Here is a 19,296-nt window from a genome sequence, read left to right on the forward strand (position 1 = left end):
CAAACCTCTGCAAGCAACTGCGTGTCTTAGGGACTGTTTCCAGGGAATCCAATCTATGACAATGGATTTTTGGATTAATCAGCTCCTTTGGTGTGGACTTCACAGATTATTTAAACATGGTCAAAAAAATAAAAAAAGACAGTACTGAAGCAAATGGTCAGATGGGTTCAACAGCAAAATAATAACATTACAGTTCAACAAAGCAAAAGAAAAATACCCTAGTCCATTGCCGAATTATTCCTTGACATTGTCTTATCCTCACATCTACTTACTGATTAGTTGTTGCCCATATAGGCCCCATTCTTACCCTTTAATTGTTTGAATTTCTGCATCTTTACATAATATAAAAACTAAATGTTTTCTGGAAATTCTTACATAATGAAAAAGTAGAGCATGAGATGTGAAACCAGGTTGCCATCTGAGACAATGAGCAGGTTATTTAACAGCTCTGAAATCAGTTAATCTCCATGAGACCTATTTTCCTTCTCTGTAAAATGAGGATAAAAGAAATTATACCAACATCATAGACTTATTGTCAACCTTAAATGAGTTATTGCAAGTGAAAATTATCAATACATTGTCACATGTGACAAAAATGTTTATTTTGTTAAAAGAAGCTTTCCTTTTTGTGGGAATACTAAAAGTCCAAGACAATAATTTTAATGCATACCTCAAGAAAATCAGGAACAACTATCCCACTGAAAACAGCACTGGATAAAATATAAAAAGTCACCTTCATAAAAGGTAGACAACTAGGTCAAAGTGGAAGAGAAAATGGAAACCAATAGGTAAATAAATAGGGAAGTGACTTTTGCCCAGAGGGTATTTGCAAATTGTGGCACATTTCAATTTTAATTTCGATGACCAACCAGGGCAAGGTGGACAGAAATCCAAACCGAGGAGAAACTACAGTGGTGAGGATTCTAGCAGGACAAACTTCTCAAAATAATCCGAAACGCAAACCAGCTATATTCTCAAAGTAAAAGTGAATCCAAAGTCATCAGCCTTCATGCTGGTGTATACCTATAGTTCACACTGCAAGGGTGGTCCACCAAATCCCAGACTTTGAACTTGGTTTACGATGACTTTGACTAGGTAATGTCCAGGGACCTGGGAATAATTATACACAAGTCTTCTCTGGAGGAAGTCATTCTCACTGGGGCTCAAGTACCATGAACCACACACATTGCAAGGGAAGAACAGGAAGAAACAAGGGAAGCAGAGGAAGTAACAAAGAAACAGATTGCAAAGTCTTCAAGTATCAGAATCATCAGAAAAAGACTAAGAAACAATAGTGCTTACTATAATTAAATAATGAAAAGTTTAAAATATCTGCAGAAAAGGAAACTATAAATAATGTCACCATACATTTGAAAAGGGGTTAGAGTCATAAGAAATGAAAAATGCAATAACTAGAAGCAAATGGCCCACCTCCTAATAGCATCACCTTGGGCATTAGGATTTCAACATAGGAATTTGGGCAGGCGGAACAAACATTCAGCTCATAGCAAACATCTATTGGAAAAATATTACAAGTCAAAAGACTGTGCTATGTGCACTCCATTTATTTACCTTTTTATATGGGTGATAATAATATAATGTACTCACAAAACATTGCCTTTCCCACATCCATTACAATATTTATATAAAGCTAGTTTATATAAATGCATATTAATGATGCATAATATATACTTGCATAATAATAGTAGGTACCATTTATAAGGTATTTCTATGTGACACACTATATTGGGCATTTAAAAATACATGATTCCATTTAATTACAACAGAGTAGATATCCTTAATCCCATTTAAAGATAAGAAAACTTAGCCTGAACACCATACTGCTAGTCAATAAAAGAGCTAGGATTAAAGTTGTGGTCTGTCTGACTCCAAATTACATCCTCATAATCATTATGCCCTCTGATTTTATTTTTTTAACATGTTCCTTTCATGCTTGAAGAAACTACAGGTGCCATATGCCTGGAAAGGGGTTTAAAACATGCTTCAATAATAATTATAAGGCATATTTACTAAGCAGTGAGCTATTTCTGTACATTACCCTAATGTTTCAAGAATAATACTTTATAATGAATTATTTGATCAATTGATTTCAATTAAGCAGTCAACTTGCATTCATTGATTAACATAAGTTTATGTTTAATTTGATTTTTTAAATAAAGATAACTGCTTCACCCATTTTTCCCATTAGAAAGATTGTAAACACTGTCATTGTCAATCTACTGGCATTTATTTTTACATTTGAAAAAATTTGTTTGTGCTTGTTAATTTGGAAATCTGGGGACAGACTATGATTACCATTCTGCTGCTTTATGACCTACCACCATTACTGACAACATAAAAGCCCTTACCATTTCCATTCTAGGCCTAAGAACAGAGAGACGTCTATAAGGTGCATTTGGAAATGATCCTGAGAAATTGGATCTATAGGGATTCCTTTGCCTCCTATTTGTATAATGAAATGAAAAATGTCATACATTTAAGAAATGAGACAAGTTGGAAAAAGCACTCCTAGAGTCAGTCCCCATCTAAAAAGAAAAGTATTCATGAAATTAATTTAGAAGTCAAGGATTTGGATCTCTGAGCACACTTCTCTAAGTAAAAAAAAAAGTTAATTTATGTCAAGCTCCCTAGAGCAGCCCTCAACCTACGTGTACTCATTGCTGCTGAATTTAGAGGCATGAAGTTCTCAGTACCATGGTGGGGTTGGGACGGGGGTGCCTGTTTGGATTTGAAACAGCTCCCAGGCATGATTGGAAACATGAAGACTCCTAAATCTTAACAACAGACGGATCAGCCCTGGAAGGAACCAGGCAGGCAAGCAGAAGGTGGTTTGAAGAGGTCTGGTCACGTTGTTTGAAGGGTTGTAGAAGGTCCAAAACAGAGGAAAGTCAATTACGAAGTTCGATACCATTTAACTGCCACGTCTACAGAAGGATGCCCTAGGTCTGACATGCTGTCAGACCTCAAGAAGATATCAAATGCCACAAAGGGGACAGGCATTAAGAGATTATTCTGATGGGCAGTTGCCTCAGAGATGGTGAGAGGCTTTTTTATGGAGACGGATCAGCTCCCCACCTTTGTCAAGCTTCTTGTGCATAAGGTCAAGGACCTCACTGAGTCAGCTTTCTTTGCTTTCTTGACATCAGATCCTGAGGGGAGACGAGGCTGAATGGAGCCGGGGTTGACATCATCCTGCTGAGAGAAGAGGGAAATGTGGGAGCGGAAGGAGTGTCTGGCTAGAGCTGCTGTTCCTGTTCCTGGCATGACTCCCTCCTCACTCCCTGAACTTGATGAGGGCCCTCCCAGAGGGATCTCAGCTTTTTGTCGTCTAACCCTCTCTCTCTCTTCAGCAACAACATTCAGACATGACCACACACTGTGAACCAGAGTGCTTGCAGGAATGAGAAAAACATTGCTTCACAGTACATATCTTTCATTCATTCCTTAGTTCTTCCTCAACAGACACTTAATGATCACTAGGATGGTTAATACTATGAGACAGATAGACAATCACACTGGCTTTCCACCATTTAAGAAGTTTAAATATTCATTTCAATAATAAGACATGTATCGAAAAAATTATAATTTCAGTTAAATGTGATGGGTATCTCCCCACAAATAAGAAGATAAAAAATCACTACACACACACACACACACACACACACATGCACACACAAGACAGATCTTATTAACATAAATTAAGATTAAGCGAATCTTCAGAATCTATGTCTCTTATTTTAAAACATTTGTGCATTGATTTATTTCCGTAAACTTTTCCTGTTTTTAAAGATTATTGATTCTGTTTTTGATCACATGTGTAAATTATTTTATTATACTGGAATGTAATCCTTTGGTATCTGAAAACTGAATGCCATTTTAAAGGGTCTATATGTTCTCTTTATATCTTCTCTCTCATAATGAGGTTCAACTCACCCTTATCTTTTTATTCACATCTCCTTGTTAAGAAAACAAAACAAGATAACAATTTAGTAGGTGTGTTGTTTCTGTGAGGTTAACAAAAGTGTGAGTCTTTCTTAAACGTTCTCTCTCTTATCTTACGTTCTTTTCTACTCTTAGCAAATATAATTTCTTTTATTGTCATGGGCTATTTTCATAGGTCTTGACATAGTCTTGGCTTTGGGGTATTTTGACTATATTTCTGCAGACCTAGCTGCTCTGTTGAAGGCATTCCTTTCACACTTAACAGTGTAGTAATCTTACTCACCTTGCTGAGTCAATTCTCCCTCTTTTGTACATGTTCTTTTAAACGCTAACCTCAGAAAGCTCTGTGTATGGTCCAGTTCTCTTTCCTTTTTCTCCCCTGTGAAATTATCAAAATTTTTGCCAGACAATCCCATCATTCATTTGTGTCAAATTTTATTTAATTGTGTTTACATAATTAGAAAATGAATATAGACTTACTGTCAAATTGTTTTTCAATAATATAGAAGTTTAGAAAATGAAAAGGTAGCTTTCTCCTGTGCCTATAACAATCCCACTTTGGTGTTTCAATACCACTTTCTACTGATACTGGCATTTAAAAATGGCAGAAAGTATCTCATCTGAGTTCTAATCACGTGAACTATCTAAAACTTTATAGTCTGTCCTTTGATCCTCAGTTTATACACCATGCCATAATAATCGAAAAAATGATAGTGCATGGTGCTATTGTGCTAAATATAGGGCATGATGCTTGGCAAGGGTACTGCAACTGGCCATTGTGTGTTGCCATGGAATCCTTGTTCTTTGTGATACAGCCAAGAGGATGTGGAACCTAAGGGGGTTACACTGATGTTACAGTATTACTGCTGGAATGGCATAGGTTGTCCAGGATTATCACTCGTGCATATGTTTCGACAGTTTGAGCTGTTTATAAACCAATGAGTTGTTCATGTATTATGTATTGTTCTACATATGTAGTATGCATTCAAATTTTTTTTAATTATAGTGCACTATGAATGTGAAATATCTAAATGCTGGAAATAACATTGAACTAAATCATGGCAAATCTTGAGTATGATGGAGAAATGATACATATGTTTATTTTGGGGGGGGGCTTTTTAAAAGCAAATGCATTTATTGTGGGATTGTTTTCATGTCAATACATATAGGGTTCTGCATCACGCTATTTAATAGCCACATAGTATTACACAGTTTGTATATCACTTGTGATTCTAACAGGAAACATGTAGGCAGGATTAAGGGAACCAGTAAGGGAAGGTGAAACAGCGTGTACTAGCAACAGAAAAAAGCAATTACCACCTGTCGGGCTGAGGAAACAGGGAGAGAATGTTCTTTGTTACTGGAACCCAGTGAAAGCTATGGCAGTGGGAGGCTTGCCCAGACCTACCCAGTGGGAAGCCTGGCCATAGGTAGAGGGATCCAGCTCCTACCAACCACAGGATGGCAGAGAAGTAGCAGAGAGAAATACCAGAATACCCTCTCACTCTCCAAACCTGTTTGCGCCTTTCTGGGCCAATCCAAACAGAAAGCCAGAGGGTGAGGGAACCCCAGGTCAGCCTGCCAGGACTCAGAGCAGGGCAGAGAACAGATATAGAGGGGCAGTCACAGAATAAGAAACGTTGCATGCATACAAGGGCCATTCTAAAAATTTTTACTGACTAGCTACTGTGTGCCAGGCCCAGGGGATATAACAGCGAATCAAGCAGACAAATGTACTGCTTTCAAAGAGCTTACAATTAAAGGCCGAGGGGAAAACAAACTAACATTTATATAGTTCTTAACAGGTGCCAACATTGTTTTAAGTGCTTTCCATATAGTGCCTCGTGAAATAAATCAATAGCTCAAACTTTTTAAATCATCTTTTAATGATGGAACATTATATATTGTACCCCATTTTTTCTTTTTTTGCTATTTATCAACAATGCCGAAATAAATTTTCTTGACCATCCTTCTTTGTGACCACATGTGATTCTAGACATGAAGCTACTGAATCGAAATAAAGGCATTTTTGATTCAGTAAGATAACTCTCCAAAAACCTGCCTCAATTCACATACTCACCAATAAGAGTGCAGATTTCCCCAGACCCTTGTAATTACTCACTATTACTTCATTGTTCCCCAATCATCCAAACAGGAAATGGCACACCATTGTTTTAATATGTTTTCTTCTAATTACCTGTGAGATTGAGCATGCCCTTTCATATTTATTCACAATTAATATTTCTACTTATGCCTTGCCTGTCATATTGTTTGCTCAGCTGTTTATTGGGTTGCTTGTCTATTCTTGTATTAACATTTTTTAAATAAACTATGGTTAGGAATCTTCTGTATGTTATATTTTCTCCATTACCTATTCATCTAGAAACAAGATAGATTTTTGATTTTATGTTTGTACAAATATTTTCTTCCAATCAAGTGCTTGTCTTTTTATTTTAAGATAGCTCTCATTTTAAAATTCATAGTTCTTAATCGTTACTTTTATGGCCTCTGGGCTTATAGCAAGTTAGGAGGCCATTTTCTATCCCAGAGGAATCAAAATAGCCTCCTTTTTTTTTTTTTTCCTGCCAATTCTGTGAACAACTTCTAGATGTCGATATTGAACTTACATAGAATTCTTTTTGTATATGATAAGGGCTATAATTATAACATTAATTCTTCCCATCTAGATATCCAATTGTTACCCATATTTACTGAATGCGAAGTCTTTCCTTCATATTCCCCACCTATTATTTGAAATACCGCTTTTATTATACACTAAAAGACATTGTTCTTATTGTATATATTTAAGTTATACAACAGTATGTTTTATATGCATACACATAGTGAAATGATTTCTACAGTAAAGTTAATTAGTGTTATCTATCACCTTAACTTCTGTGTGTGTGTGGGTGGTGAGAGCACCTAAACTCTACCCTCTGAAAATGTCCACTATACAATACACTATTGTTAACTATAGTACTCATGCTGTACATTAGATCGCTAGGATTATTCATCTTTATATAACTACATCTTTGTATCCTTTGACCTACATTTCCCCCTCCCACCTCAGCCCTGGTAACCACTATTTGACTCTCTGTTTCATGTATATTCTATTTTTTAAAATTCTGCATATAAGTGAGATTATGCAGTATTTTTCTCTCAGTGACTGGCTTATTTCATTTAGCATAATGTTCCCCCAGATTCATCCATGCTGTCGTAAATGTCAGGATCTCCATCTTTTTAAGGCTGAATAATATTGATGTTATATACATACACAACCACGTTTGTAAAGATCCATTCATCTGTCAACAGACACTTAAGTTGGTTCCATGTCTTAGCTATTATAAATAATCCTGCAGTAGACATGGAAGTGCAGATATTTCTTCAACATACTGACTTCATTTCCTTTGGATGTACACTCAGTGCTGGATCATATGGTAGTTCTATTTTTAATTTTTGAGGAAAAATAGAACTCCATGTCATTTTCCATAATGGCTGTACCAGTTTACATTCCCAAAAGTGCTGTACAAGCATTCCCTCTCTCCCACACTCTCAACAACTCTTATCTCTTGCTTTTATTGATAATAACCACCCTAACAGGTGTGAAATGATACCTAATTGTAGTTTTGATTTGCATTTCCCTGATGATTAGTGATGTTGAGAACTTTTTTACAAACTTGCTGGTCATTTGTATACCTTCTTTGGGAAAAAAATGTCTGTTTAGGCACTTTGCCCATTTTGGGTTTTTTGTTTTTGTTTTTATTTTTTGCTAATGAGCAATGTGAGTTTCTTATATATTTTGGATACTAATCACTTGCCAGATATATGATCCAAAATATTATGAATATTTTTTCCCAACCTGTAGGCTGGCTGCCTTTTCATTTTGTTGTTTCCTTTACTGTAAAAAAGCTTTTTATTAATAGTTTATGTACTCCCACTTGTTTATTTTTGCTTTTGTTGCCTGAGCTTTTGGTGTGATATCCAAAAAATCATTCCCCAGGTCTTATATTTTCTTCTATGTGTTTTATAGTTTCAAGTCTTACTAAAGGAAACTTTTTAATGATAAATAATATTTGCAGTCCTAGGATAAATACTTGGTTATGTTATAATAGTCTTTTTAATACAATAAAGGACTTAATGTGCTGATTTTAAAATTGTATTTATGTTCACATATAACATTGGGCTATTGTTAGGATTTTATTATAGTCTGTATTACTGGTGTTATAGTGGCATTGTGATGAATAAGGGAACTTTTATATTCATTCTTTACTTAGAAACTGCTTGAACAAAAGACATTATTACGCAACTTTTAAGTTCCTTACATGACAATTTAAACTCAGAAGATAAGCAGATGTCATTTAAAGCAAAACTTTGAATATTTTTAATTTTTAAATTTGTTTAGTCTATGAGGGTATTTTACTTGGTTTTCAGTCATTTTGTCACTTATATTGTCGTAGAAAATGGTTATTTTATTTAGATTTTCAAATATTAATATGTTGGTATAAATTTGCACATAGTATTATCTTCTTCGTTTTACTTCCTTACCATCTATAATTATATCCTGTTTCTTTTTTTCTGTTGATTATTAATGAATTCTTTTTTTTCCCATTAATCAGACTTGCTAGCACTTTTTATATCTTATTCATGCATATTTTCCAAAAGATCCACCTTTTAGTCTTTTGTTGTTGTTTTTCTCTGTATCATGAACCCTAGATTTATCATTGTTTACTCTATTTCTCTTTGTTCTTAGAATTATTTTCTATCATCTCAAATTAAAGGCTTATTCTCTTATATGCTTTTTTCATTATCTAATAAATGCACTTAAGACTATAATTGTTTCTCTGAGAACCAACTTGGAGGGAGGGAGAATAAGAAAATAAATAGTTTTCCAAATACTTTCCATCTCCACTTATATATTACGATGACATTAAAATGGAAGTTTGGTCTGAAACTCAGAACACTAGAAGCTACCTCTCAGGGGGAAGTGACAAACGTGCAATGAATAATTTTCAAAGGAGATATTTGTGAATCATTAGGTAACTCTTAAGTCCTTCATTTACATCTAGGATATTAAAGGGTCAAGAGTTGCATTTGTAGAAATTGTTGCAGAGCATTTCTCTAGCTTGAATCCTGCTGTGGCCACAACCACGCTCCCTCTCCCACAAGAAAGAAGAGGGGGGAGTGAGCTGGCTCCACCCCACATTACTGGAAAGGAGATCTGGTCTGATGACTAGGGGTTAAACCTGTGTGCCCTGCAGTTAGAGGGACAGTAGAGTAGACTGGGGTCTTGGTCTAGACTGAAGCTAAAGCGCAGCATCCCACCTGCAGTGGTTCCTGTGGCCACAGAGTCATAACCTGAAGTTTAGTTGGAGACTGTTCTTCCAAAGTTTGTTGGGAAAACGACATAAAATTGCCATGGACCAGATCTTTACAGGAAGACAGCATTACCTCTCCCCCAATCCCTCTATCCACCTGCCCCAGCTATTCAGAAGACTCAGTTAGCCAGCAAGAGAGAAAGAATAAAAAAACTAGGGGAGGAAAAAGAGAGGAAGCCAACCAGCCTCCCTTCCTTAGACATTTGCCCACAGTAGGACCTACCAGGGAAAAGGAGGAGATGCCTGAAATCAAGGTTATAGTTTTTGATGAGGACAGAGGATGAGGCATTTTAATGGCTAGACTCTGATACATTACTGTAAACAGGAATTATTCATTTATGGTGAATCATGAGGTTACCCAGTATACCAGAGCAGGGAAAAGCGGAAGAAATAACCTCACCGAGTAATTGTAAAAGGACATTGAGAAGCAAAAACAGAGTGGCTTTATGACTACATCCCATGAGTCATGTTTGTTCACATAATGGTCCTATCAACTTGATCTGATGATTTCTGGAGAAAGTGTGAACATCTCTCATTATGGTTGTCTTTACTAGTCCTTACATGTTGCATTAGCCTCGCTTTGCTTATTTTAAAGTGATGCAGCTAGGAGAATAAAGGCTCCTGACTGTTTTATAAGTTTCTGGTAAAATGGACCTTGTGTTGTAATAGACCTCTTTATTCAAATAAATAATCTTCACATAGAATCATATATTTTTCTTATATTGATCTTGCCACACCCATTTTTAAAAATAAATTTTGTTTAGTGTTTTATTTCATCCTGCATTTTTAAACTTTATGTCATTTTGTTTGGGATATGTATCTTGAAAATAGCATTTAAGTAATGTTTGAGTTGTCTATTTGTTCTTATTCTGGTTTTCTCTGTTTAACATTTGTTTTCAATCCAATGCTCTCTCTCTCTCTCTCATAGAGAAATTTAAACCTTCATATTTATTTTGATTATTTTTGATGTATTATTTATTTATTTTATTATTTTTTTTAAATTGTTTGATAAAATGGAACTTAAATATGATAAAATACTTTAGGTTCTTAATTTACCAGGTAATCTTGTTACCTAATTTGTTCTATTCTTAAACTTTTAGTCAGGTTCTCTATTCCAAGTGTTAGATGTATGACTCAAAATAATATGAGAAAAAATGTACATGTGTGTTTCTGTGTAGGCCGAAGCAAGAAAAGCATCATTTTCTCATCCTTCTTCTTTATATAGTTCCTCCTTGAATAATGATGGCTTTAGGCTCATATTCTTATAACTCTTAATCTTAAGGGGGACATTAAGAATCCTTTTCATCTCTTCCTCAGTAAGACAAAATTGCAGGAAAGGATTCCGATGTACCCAGTTTTGACTGTGTTAGACCAATAATTGTTGCTTGGGAGTCGGGTCACCATGACTGGAAAAAGAGATTGTGTTAATGGAAGGACAAAGAAAGAATTACGATGCAAAGAAAGCCATTATATTTCCAGTAGGCCTCAATGATTCTGGGTCAATCTAATATTCTCTACTAGTTTAGACATTTTAAAATCTGTATTTATTACCCAGTGACTTATATGACAATAACAATACATATTTGAGTTGATTTTTCTACTTATATCTTGACTTTTTTCTGTATCTGTATCCAATTCCAAATGCAACAGAAGCATTAGCATGTTTTTGCATTCCCTCATCCATTGCCACGCTGATATCACCTGAGTGCAGAAGGTTCAGTTTGTTTTCAATTTTATATGTTATATATCAACACTTATTTGTTTTAACTATGCTCATCCTGTCCCATTAAGTCTCAATAATAATAATTTTGTCTGGATTTAACTTGCTATTGAAGATTATCAACCCAGCATGTGGTATTGAGCTTCATTAATATGGTTAGTAACAGAAATTGCTTATGGTGAATTTCCAATGAGGTTGTTAGAAGAAAATCTACTTATGGTAGATATCTGTTTGCATAGTAAACATGTACCTAAAAACTCTGGAGCATATTAAGTCTATGAATAAACAAATTATATTTTAAGTTCTGTATCAGAATATCTAATTCATGAAGCTCTATTGACAGCATAGCTTAAAAGCTCAGGGGGCCAAGGGGTTTGCATCAGACATGCAGTGAGGAGAAAAAGGGTAACCTTAGAGATTCTACATCTGAAACCACATATCATAATTATATCCCCTTTGCTGTAAATCCACAAGTACATTGCTTGTAAGATAGTGAAGGAAAAAAAATGGCTGAAAGTTGAATGTTATTCCCCCCATCCCATCAGTTCTAAGATAACTGGCAGAGATTGTGCTTAGGATTTATTTTCTACATTTTCACGCCAAAGGTTTTCCTTTTCAGCTAACCTGCCTCTCATATGCATCTCATGTTGCTGTCATCCTGTGGAATTAACTCTTGTACCCAGGGGATGGAGGGGAAAAGAAATAAACAGATCTGAGTTACCCCTGTGAAGCAGAAAGAGCACATAGCCGTGATACCAAGTTCTAAAAGAGTAGGAATTCCCGAAGTGTCTAGAAGGCCTGCTTCTTCGAAGGTCCTTACCACCTGCCCATCCATCCTCACAACTGCTGACCCTGGAAGCAGGTGTCCCTTTAAGGATGGGAATTATGCAGGCTGGCGACCACTCTCCAGAGATCCTGCAGTTTGAAAAGCCCTCTCCAAGTGCACATTAGTAATCTGGATCAGGTCCGCATCAGCTATGCCAACCTCATTACTGCCAGGAAGGAAGCAGCTTCTCAAATGAAAGGAAGATAAATAAGCTTCTTTGTCATACCAATTCCAGGCAAAAATAGCTGAAATGTTATTTAATAGGAAGCAAATTGCTATAGAGCCTCTGAGCTTGTCATTGCAAGGAATCTGTGTCTAGGTATGTAGGTCTCCAGAAAGAATGTAAGATACAACATGCAGTATGAGGAGCAATTTCAATGGCTCCATTTTATGGAATAATACTTCATTTTACTTTCAATATTTAACTGTAGCTTAGATTTGATGGAAATTCTTATTTCCATTGTTTGAATATTCTTCTACACATAGCCACTTAAATAGGATGGGAACATCTCTAGAGTTAATAAGATCCAGAAAGAATTTCTGTTGAAAAGATCATTCTCTTTCCGCAAGCACCAAATAGCAATAGATATTATCACATATAGCCATAATTATGACAAGGTAAACACCAATTTCATGATCATGAAATTCCAGTCACTTTCCTCCATCCATTTATTCTGAGTTTTCACTTTTTTCTTTGAAGGTAAAGTAGCTCCTGTGTTTGCTATTTTGTGCCTTGCATTTGAACTTCAGTTCTTGTTGCAATTGTTTTGTGTTGGGAAACCATGACTATAATGATACTTGAAGATATCTTCAGTGGTGTTTTGCTCCTGGACTTTTCCTGATGTCTGAGAATGTCTGTTTGGGTGATTGTGGCTGGCAACCTTAAAAAGTGATATGGGCTGTTCTTACTGAGGCCATGAGACCTGACAGATAATGTATAGGAACTCAGCTACTAATCAGAACTTAAATGATTAAAGTAACCTATTCTCTGACTTCTACTACCTTCTCCTTCTGAAATTGATACTGATGGACATTTGTACCCTCTCATTACTGCTGCAGGGCTTAGTCAGACTCATTCTATTTCACATATATACAGAAGGGTGAGCTGTGATACAGAGGGACTGAACTAGCAAATCTATCCTATACCCTGGCCCTTGTTTGATCTTGTAATAGGTTCCTATTAAGGACCTTTCTTCTTGGCTAGATTATAAGCCCTCAGAGGGCAGGGGCTCTGTCCCACTCATTTCTAAGCTGCTGGATACAGCATAGTTGGTCAGTAAAATTTGTTGAATTCAACAATTCAAAGACCCATGGTGGGCTTTATAGAGGCAGGTTGGATGGCATCTTGAAATACTTCTTACTCTATTATTGACCTTTCCATTAGTGACTTGTTAATTGTAAAGAAATGAGCATGCTATTTGGAGTTGGCTACATTTGCATTTAAATCCCAAAGGTATTATTTATCTATGGCGTGATTTAAACTTCTTGAGTTTCAGTTCCTTTTTCTTTCAGATGGGACTTATGTGCCTCTTTTATAAGATTTTTATAAGGATTAAAATAAGTAACATAAAACTGTTAAACATTAAATTTCTCATAAATATGAATTTCCCCATCATAACAATATAAATGCAATTATTTCCATCTTTAGCATGATTATATTCATGAAAGATTTTTGGATTTTGTTAATGATTCGGATCTTAGAAGTACTTCAACTATGGAGCTCTAATGGAACCTTAGACATTGTGAAACCTAGTGGTTTTCAAACGTAAAGCAAAAATCCTTCTGGGTGATTCAACACTAAAACATAAATTAGTATATTCTGGTTGAAGCAAAGGTAGAGATAGTTGTGTTCTCTCTCTCTATCTTCCCCTCTTATCTCATTCAATGAAGATCAACCGGGAAAATCCCTGAATTTCTAAGACTCTACCAAAACACATTTTTGAAATCCAATGAATGGTAGAGCTCTCTCATTTCATAGATGGAAAAAGCTAAAAACCAGAGTTTTTATATTACCACTTCAAGGCCACATGACTCATGAATATCAGGGCCGTTTCAAGAACCAGATTTCTTGATTCCCAATGTGATGCTTTCCCCATTCATCACAGGGCCACATGGATCCAGGACAATTGGTCCCACATAGATCTTTTCAGCCCCAACACATCCAGATAACAAGAATGATAACAATATCTAATTTTTTGAGAGTTTACTGTATGTCAAATACTATGCTATGCATTTTAGAATAACTGCTTAATGCAAACATTCCAACAACCCTATGATTTGAATACTATTAGTATTCTACTTTAACAATGAAGAAATTAAGTGTTAAACCAAATAACTTGCATAAAATTACCCAGCAAGTAACTCTCATGGTCTGTGCTAGGCTCTAATCTTCCCAACACCAAAGTCCATACTGGACCATCAACAATGACTTAGGTCACTAAGAAAATAGGTATAGTATTGGATATTTAGAAATTTCAAGGCTAAACAAAGACACCAACCGACTCCATTCAGGAAAAGGCATTCATCCACATAAAAGGTTTCTACAGCACACATTAAAAAATATTTGTCGATTATTTTATTCTTCTTTAGTAAGTTATATTCTTGATAAAAAGCCATTGATAATCATTACTTTTAAAACTGGGCTTGCATTTTTCCTCAAGGCCATTTAAATTTTATAAGACTTTATTTCCTAAAAAGAAGCTAAATTTAGTTAATATTTTTCTAAGCAAAGAATCTTTGACCCATGGTAATACACTAATATTAAACATTTTTATTTTTTTTATTTGTTTGTTTGGTTTTAGAAACAGGGTCTCACTTTGTTGTTTAGGTTGGAGTGCAATGGTGCAACCATAGCTCACTGTAACCTTGAACTCCTGGGTTCAAGCAATCCTCCCACTTCAGCCTCCTAAGTAGCTAGGACTACAGGTGCATGGGCCACACTTGGATATTTTTTTAAAATTTTTGTAGAAATAAGGTCTTGCTATGTTGCCCAGGCTGGTCTTGAACTATTGGCCTCAAGTGATTCTATCTCCTCAGCCACCCAGAGGATAAACTTTTAAATAACAAAGTAGTATAATCATGACTTAACTAGTTGTCATAAATTTATCTATATTAACATTGCAAAAAAATCACCATTTTCACAGGAAATAAAATTATGGATATTTTTGGTTTTACTCCTGTATCAATTTTTGTTTATATAACTCCAAAATTGTCAGTTGTAAAAGTCAAATATTTAATCAATGAATTCTATTTATGTTGATTATTTTAATGTATTCATTTTTTACCTTTCTAATGCACTGTATATTTATCCTAGTTTTATATTGATTATATGCTTTAATATTTAGAAATTCTTGTGGTTCCCTTATGTTTAAATTCCCCTGAGTAGCATACAAGGCCCATCACAATATGGCCCCAAACTGTCTTCAGATTTATCTTTCAACTGCCTCCCACCTCTTCTCCAAGCACACTGAATTTCAAGACAACTCCACGTACTGTGTCCTCTTATGTGCCTCTGCTTTTGCAGGTCTTCCCTATTCAATTTCTGTACTCCTTTCTCCATCTGCTAAACTATTTCTTCTTCAACAATTAATTGAAATGTCACTTCCTGTACCCTCAGATAATTAATTCCTTATTCCTCTGCACTCTACTGTATTCTGTTCATAACATTATCATAAAATTTAGGTTATTTTATAATTGATTTGTCTATCTATCTATCTAACACAGACTTCCAGAGAGAAGGGACCACTTCCCATTCATCTTTGATTCCCCAAAGACTTGCACAGTACTAGCAAAAACATTCTAAATATTTCTAAGGATTTTTTCCGTTAAGCCTGTGAAGTATGACCTAGATACTTTAATTCCCATTTTTCAGGTGATAATATGAGATTAGGTTCCAAAATCACTGAGTAAATCAAAGCCATATCTGGGTTTAGATAACAGACATCCTGACAACAGATACAAGGCCTTTCCCACTCTACCAATGAATTTCAATCGTATTCTATGTTTCATAGAGATGTATCTCTATTGAAAAATCACTATGGAATAAGCTTTCCTTTTCTACAGAAAGAAGAGATATTCTGTGTCAGATAGGTGTATTTTCTTAGGTGTTATACTGGGATGTTTTTGTTAATATTATTATATATTCTTGGTGCAAATAGATTTTCTGATGTCCATATTTAAAAAAAAATTTATTGAAGTATGCATGCAAGAAAATACATGTATATGAAGCATACAATTTGGTAAGTCTTGACACATATATCTCTATGAAACTATCAACACATTAAGATAACAAGTCCATAATCCCCCAAAGTTTCCCATGCCTCTATATAATCTACCCTACCCAGCCCCCCCATCTCTAAGAAACTTGATATTTTTTTCTGCCCCTATAGATTAGTTTGCTTTTTCTGGAGTTTTATATAAATAAAATCATATAATATGTACTTTTGGGGGGGAGGTTAGCTTTGTTTTACTCACTATAATTATCTTGAGACTCATCTATTCTGTTGTACATATCAGTAATAGTCCCTAGAGTCACTTCTTGCTGTCACCTGCTATGATTTCAAGGAGGAGACACCATATTTATCTGTTACCTTAAAATACTACACCATCAACTCATATTTATCATATTACCCTAACTCTTCCTCATATCCTTAAGCCATCAATCAGAGTTCTTTCATTGTGTTGGCTTTGAGATATATATTTCTAGATTCAATCATGTTTCTTGCAAAAGAAGATTTGAAAAGCTAGCCCCAAGAATTTAGAGAGGGAAATTCATTTTATGACTTGGTCAGGTCCATACGTCTTCTGTCTGTGAATGCTGTTCTTAGTTGATTGTATTACACAGCATTCAGTGGAAGCTTTGCTGACTTCCTTGTCTTCTAATTGGTCTCAATATATTTTCATTTTCTCTGTAATATGACTCTAACTTTCCTTTCTTTATCCCCCAACTCGGCAGAAAATTCTCCCCAAATACTGCAAATAAGTCCCCTCAAGTGGAAACTTCTCATTGTCACTGGTCATGATTCATATCTTCATTTCCTGGCATTATTTCTTCACAAATTAGTCCTTTGGCTGCACCATAATACTGTCATTCCTTCCTGGAACTTTCTTCTATTTGTCTTTGTCTTTAAGGGGAAAGAAAGGAAATGATGCTTTGGGTAGAATATATTTCTTTTTATCTGCAATGCTGTTTCCCTTTCAGCCTTATTTTTGCCAACCATTTTTTGTAGACTCGCTTGGAATTGCTTTCTGAATCTTCCCTAACTCATCTGTTTTAAATGCATATCTCCTTTCCACATGCTCCCACGGCATGTCCTTTACACCACCATAACACATTTAGCCCCATTAATTTGTGGTAAGGGACAGTATGCATAAGGCTATTTTCCTGCTGCTTGCAAGCTTTCAAATGGCGGCTTCGAGTCTTTGAAAATGCCTTGCACCCATGGGATGGTTAATAAATATTATTCTCCCTTCTCCAAACAGATGCGAAAGCTTCTGTGTTGAGCTTCCCATCATCCTTACTCATGGTCGTCCTTCTTTTCCTCCCACTTTTTGATAGATGATTAATATATGAAGGTGAGAAAAAAGAGTAACAAAGTTGTAAAAGGTAATTAATTGCATCTAGGATTTAAAATGGGAGGAGAGGTTGTCAGATTTAATAAAGATTCTTTTCTAGCAATTTCTTCCATCCCATCCTTGGAAATCAAGTGAGTAGGAGTAACATTGTGTCTTCTGCTCAATGATACACTACTTCGGTCTACTTTAAATTATCACCCATTATTGATGCATCCATTTTACCAATCCACCTCTGCACATTCTCCCAAATCTTAGTTCTGCCTGCAGAAAAGATAAAGTGAACTTACATCCAAGGCTAAGAAATAAAATTTAAAGTTTAATTTCTATAATAATTAAAAATGCATCCTATAACTTGCAGTGATTTGCCTAATTGTCTTGAATTTACACTTTTAAAAAGAGAACTGCTTGGGCAAGTCACTTCACTTTTACGACTTTAATTCTTCACCAGAAAAATGAAAAGATTTGGAGACAGGTGCAGTGGCTCACACCTGTAATCCTAGCGCTCTGGGAGGCCGAAGTAGGTGGATGGCTTAATGCAGGAGTTCGAAATCAGCCTGAGCAAGAGCGAGACCCTGTCTCTACTAAAAATAGAAAGAAAATTAATTGACCAACTAAAATATATTTAAAAAATTAGCCGGGCATGGTGGCGCATGCCTGTAGTCCCAGCTACTTGGGAGGCTGTGGCAGAAGGATTGCTTGAGCCCAGGAGTTTGAGGTTGCTGTGAGCTAGGCTGACACCACGGCACTCTAGCCTGGGCAACATAGTGAGACTGTCTCAAAATAAAATAAAATAATAAATAAAAATGAAAAGATTTGAAGTATATAATCTCTAAAGTTTCTTTTATCTCCAAGTTTCCATAAATCTGTGACTCTGTAATAGATGCCTTGCAGGAATTCTGTAAGAATTAATGTTTTTAAAATAATTTAAGTCTCAAGGATGAAAGGCTTTATGCTAGTGCCAAAAACTATTTTTATCTAGTGAAGCATGCCAGGGAAATCTGTTGTGCCTGGGGAGAGCTGCTGTCAGTGGCATCCCCAGCACTGCCTGTGCCCAACACAGCCCCAGAAAGGGGACACGGATAACAAGCATTCGACAAGTGGAGCCATAAATCATGGGGAGTGGAGAGCACACGCATTCCTAACTCAAACATCATGGTACATGATAACATGATAGGTGATAACATGTACATGCAAACACTGGTGCTCACAGAGAATTTATGAAAGAACATTCCATTGGTGGCCTTACTAAGGCCAGTTCCCATGCCAAGGAAGAGCAGAGTTTGTACCCTTGGGCATCTGCCTGCATAGTGTATCGCCAACGACTTCTCTTTATGCTGAACCTTTCCTTGCCTCTTTCTGCCCCATCGATGCAAATGTTTCTGAGGCCCCTATCTTGGCTACCTATGTAGCTAAAATGATTGCCTAATCATTGATTTGGATTTCAGGACTGCTTATAAATTAGCAATTTAGTTTTTCCCAGTTTGCCATAGCATAGTCAACAGACTATCAAACATGGCAATTAATACATAGTTTTTCCAGGACTGAATAGCAGGCCTGTGACTCATATCCAGTGGTTCTTTCACTGCAGCTTATTATCTTAATATTCTCTTATTTTAATACCTCTCCATACTGACTTATGGAGGTGTATGTAATGAATCCCCTAGCTGTGTGTTGACAGAAGGCTTCAGCGTTTTAGCCCACAAGGTAAAATGTATAATCTAGCACGTGGCAAAGCCAGTGGTGGAGATGTAGGGTACCAACACGGCAAGAGCTAGTATGAATTCCGCCACACCATGTGGGCATAATAAAGAACTATGGCCCATAGACTTAGCCCATCA

The 19,296-nt window shown here is 35.9% G+C and overlaps 1 protein-coding gene across 1 annotated transcript in view; it reads left to right on the forward strand.

Annotated features, from left to right (window-relative positions):
- The first annotated feature begins 5,373 nt into the window (after positions 1 to 5,373).
- The window catches only part of PTCHD4 (patched domain containing 4), a 260,638-nt gene continuing 246,715 nt past the window's right edge, over positions 5,374 to 19,296 (forward strand). Inside the window, exon 1 of the mRNA XM_076003306.1 lies at positions 5,374 to 5,520. The gene's annotated coding sequence lies outside the window, so the exon portion shown is untranslated. The remainder of the gene's footprint in view (positions 5,521 to 19,296) is intronic.

Source organism: Microcebus murinus, chromosome 5 (assembly GCF_040939455.1).
Source record: "Microcebus murinus isolate Inina chromosome 5, M.murinus_Inina_mat1.0, whole genome shotgun sequence".
NCBI classification, from domain to species: Eukaryota; Metazoa; Chordata; class Mammalia; order Primates; family Cheirogaleidae; genus Microcebus; species Microcebus murinus.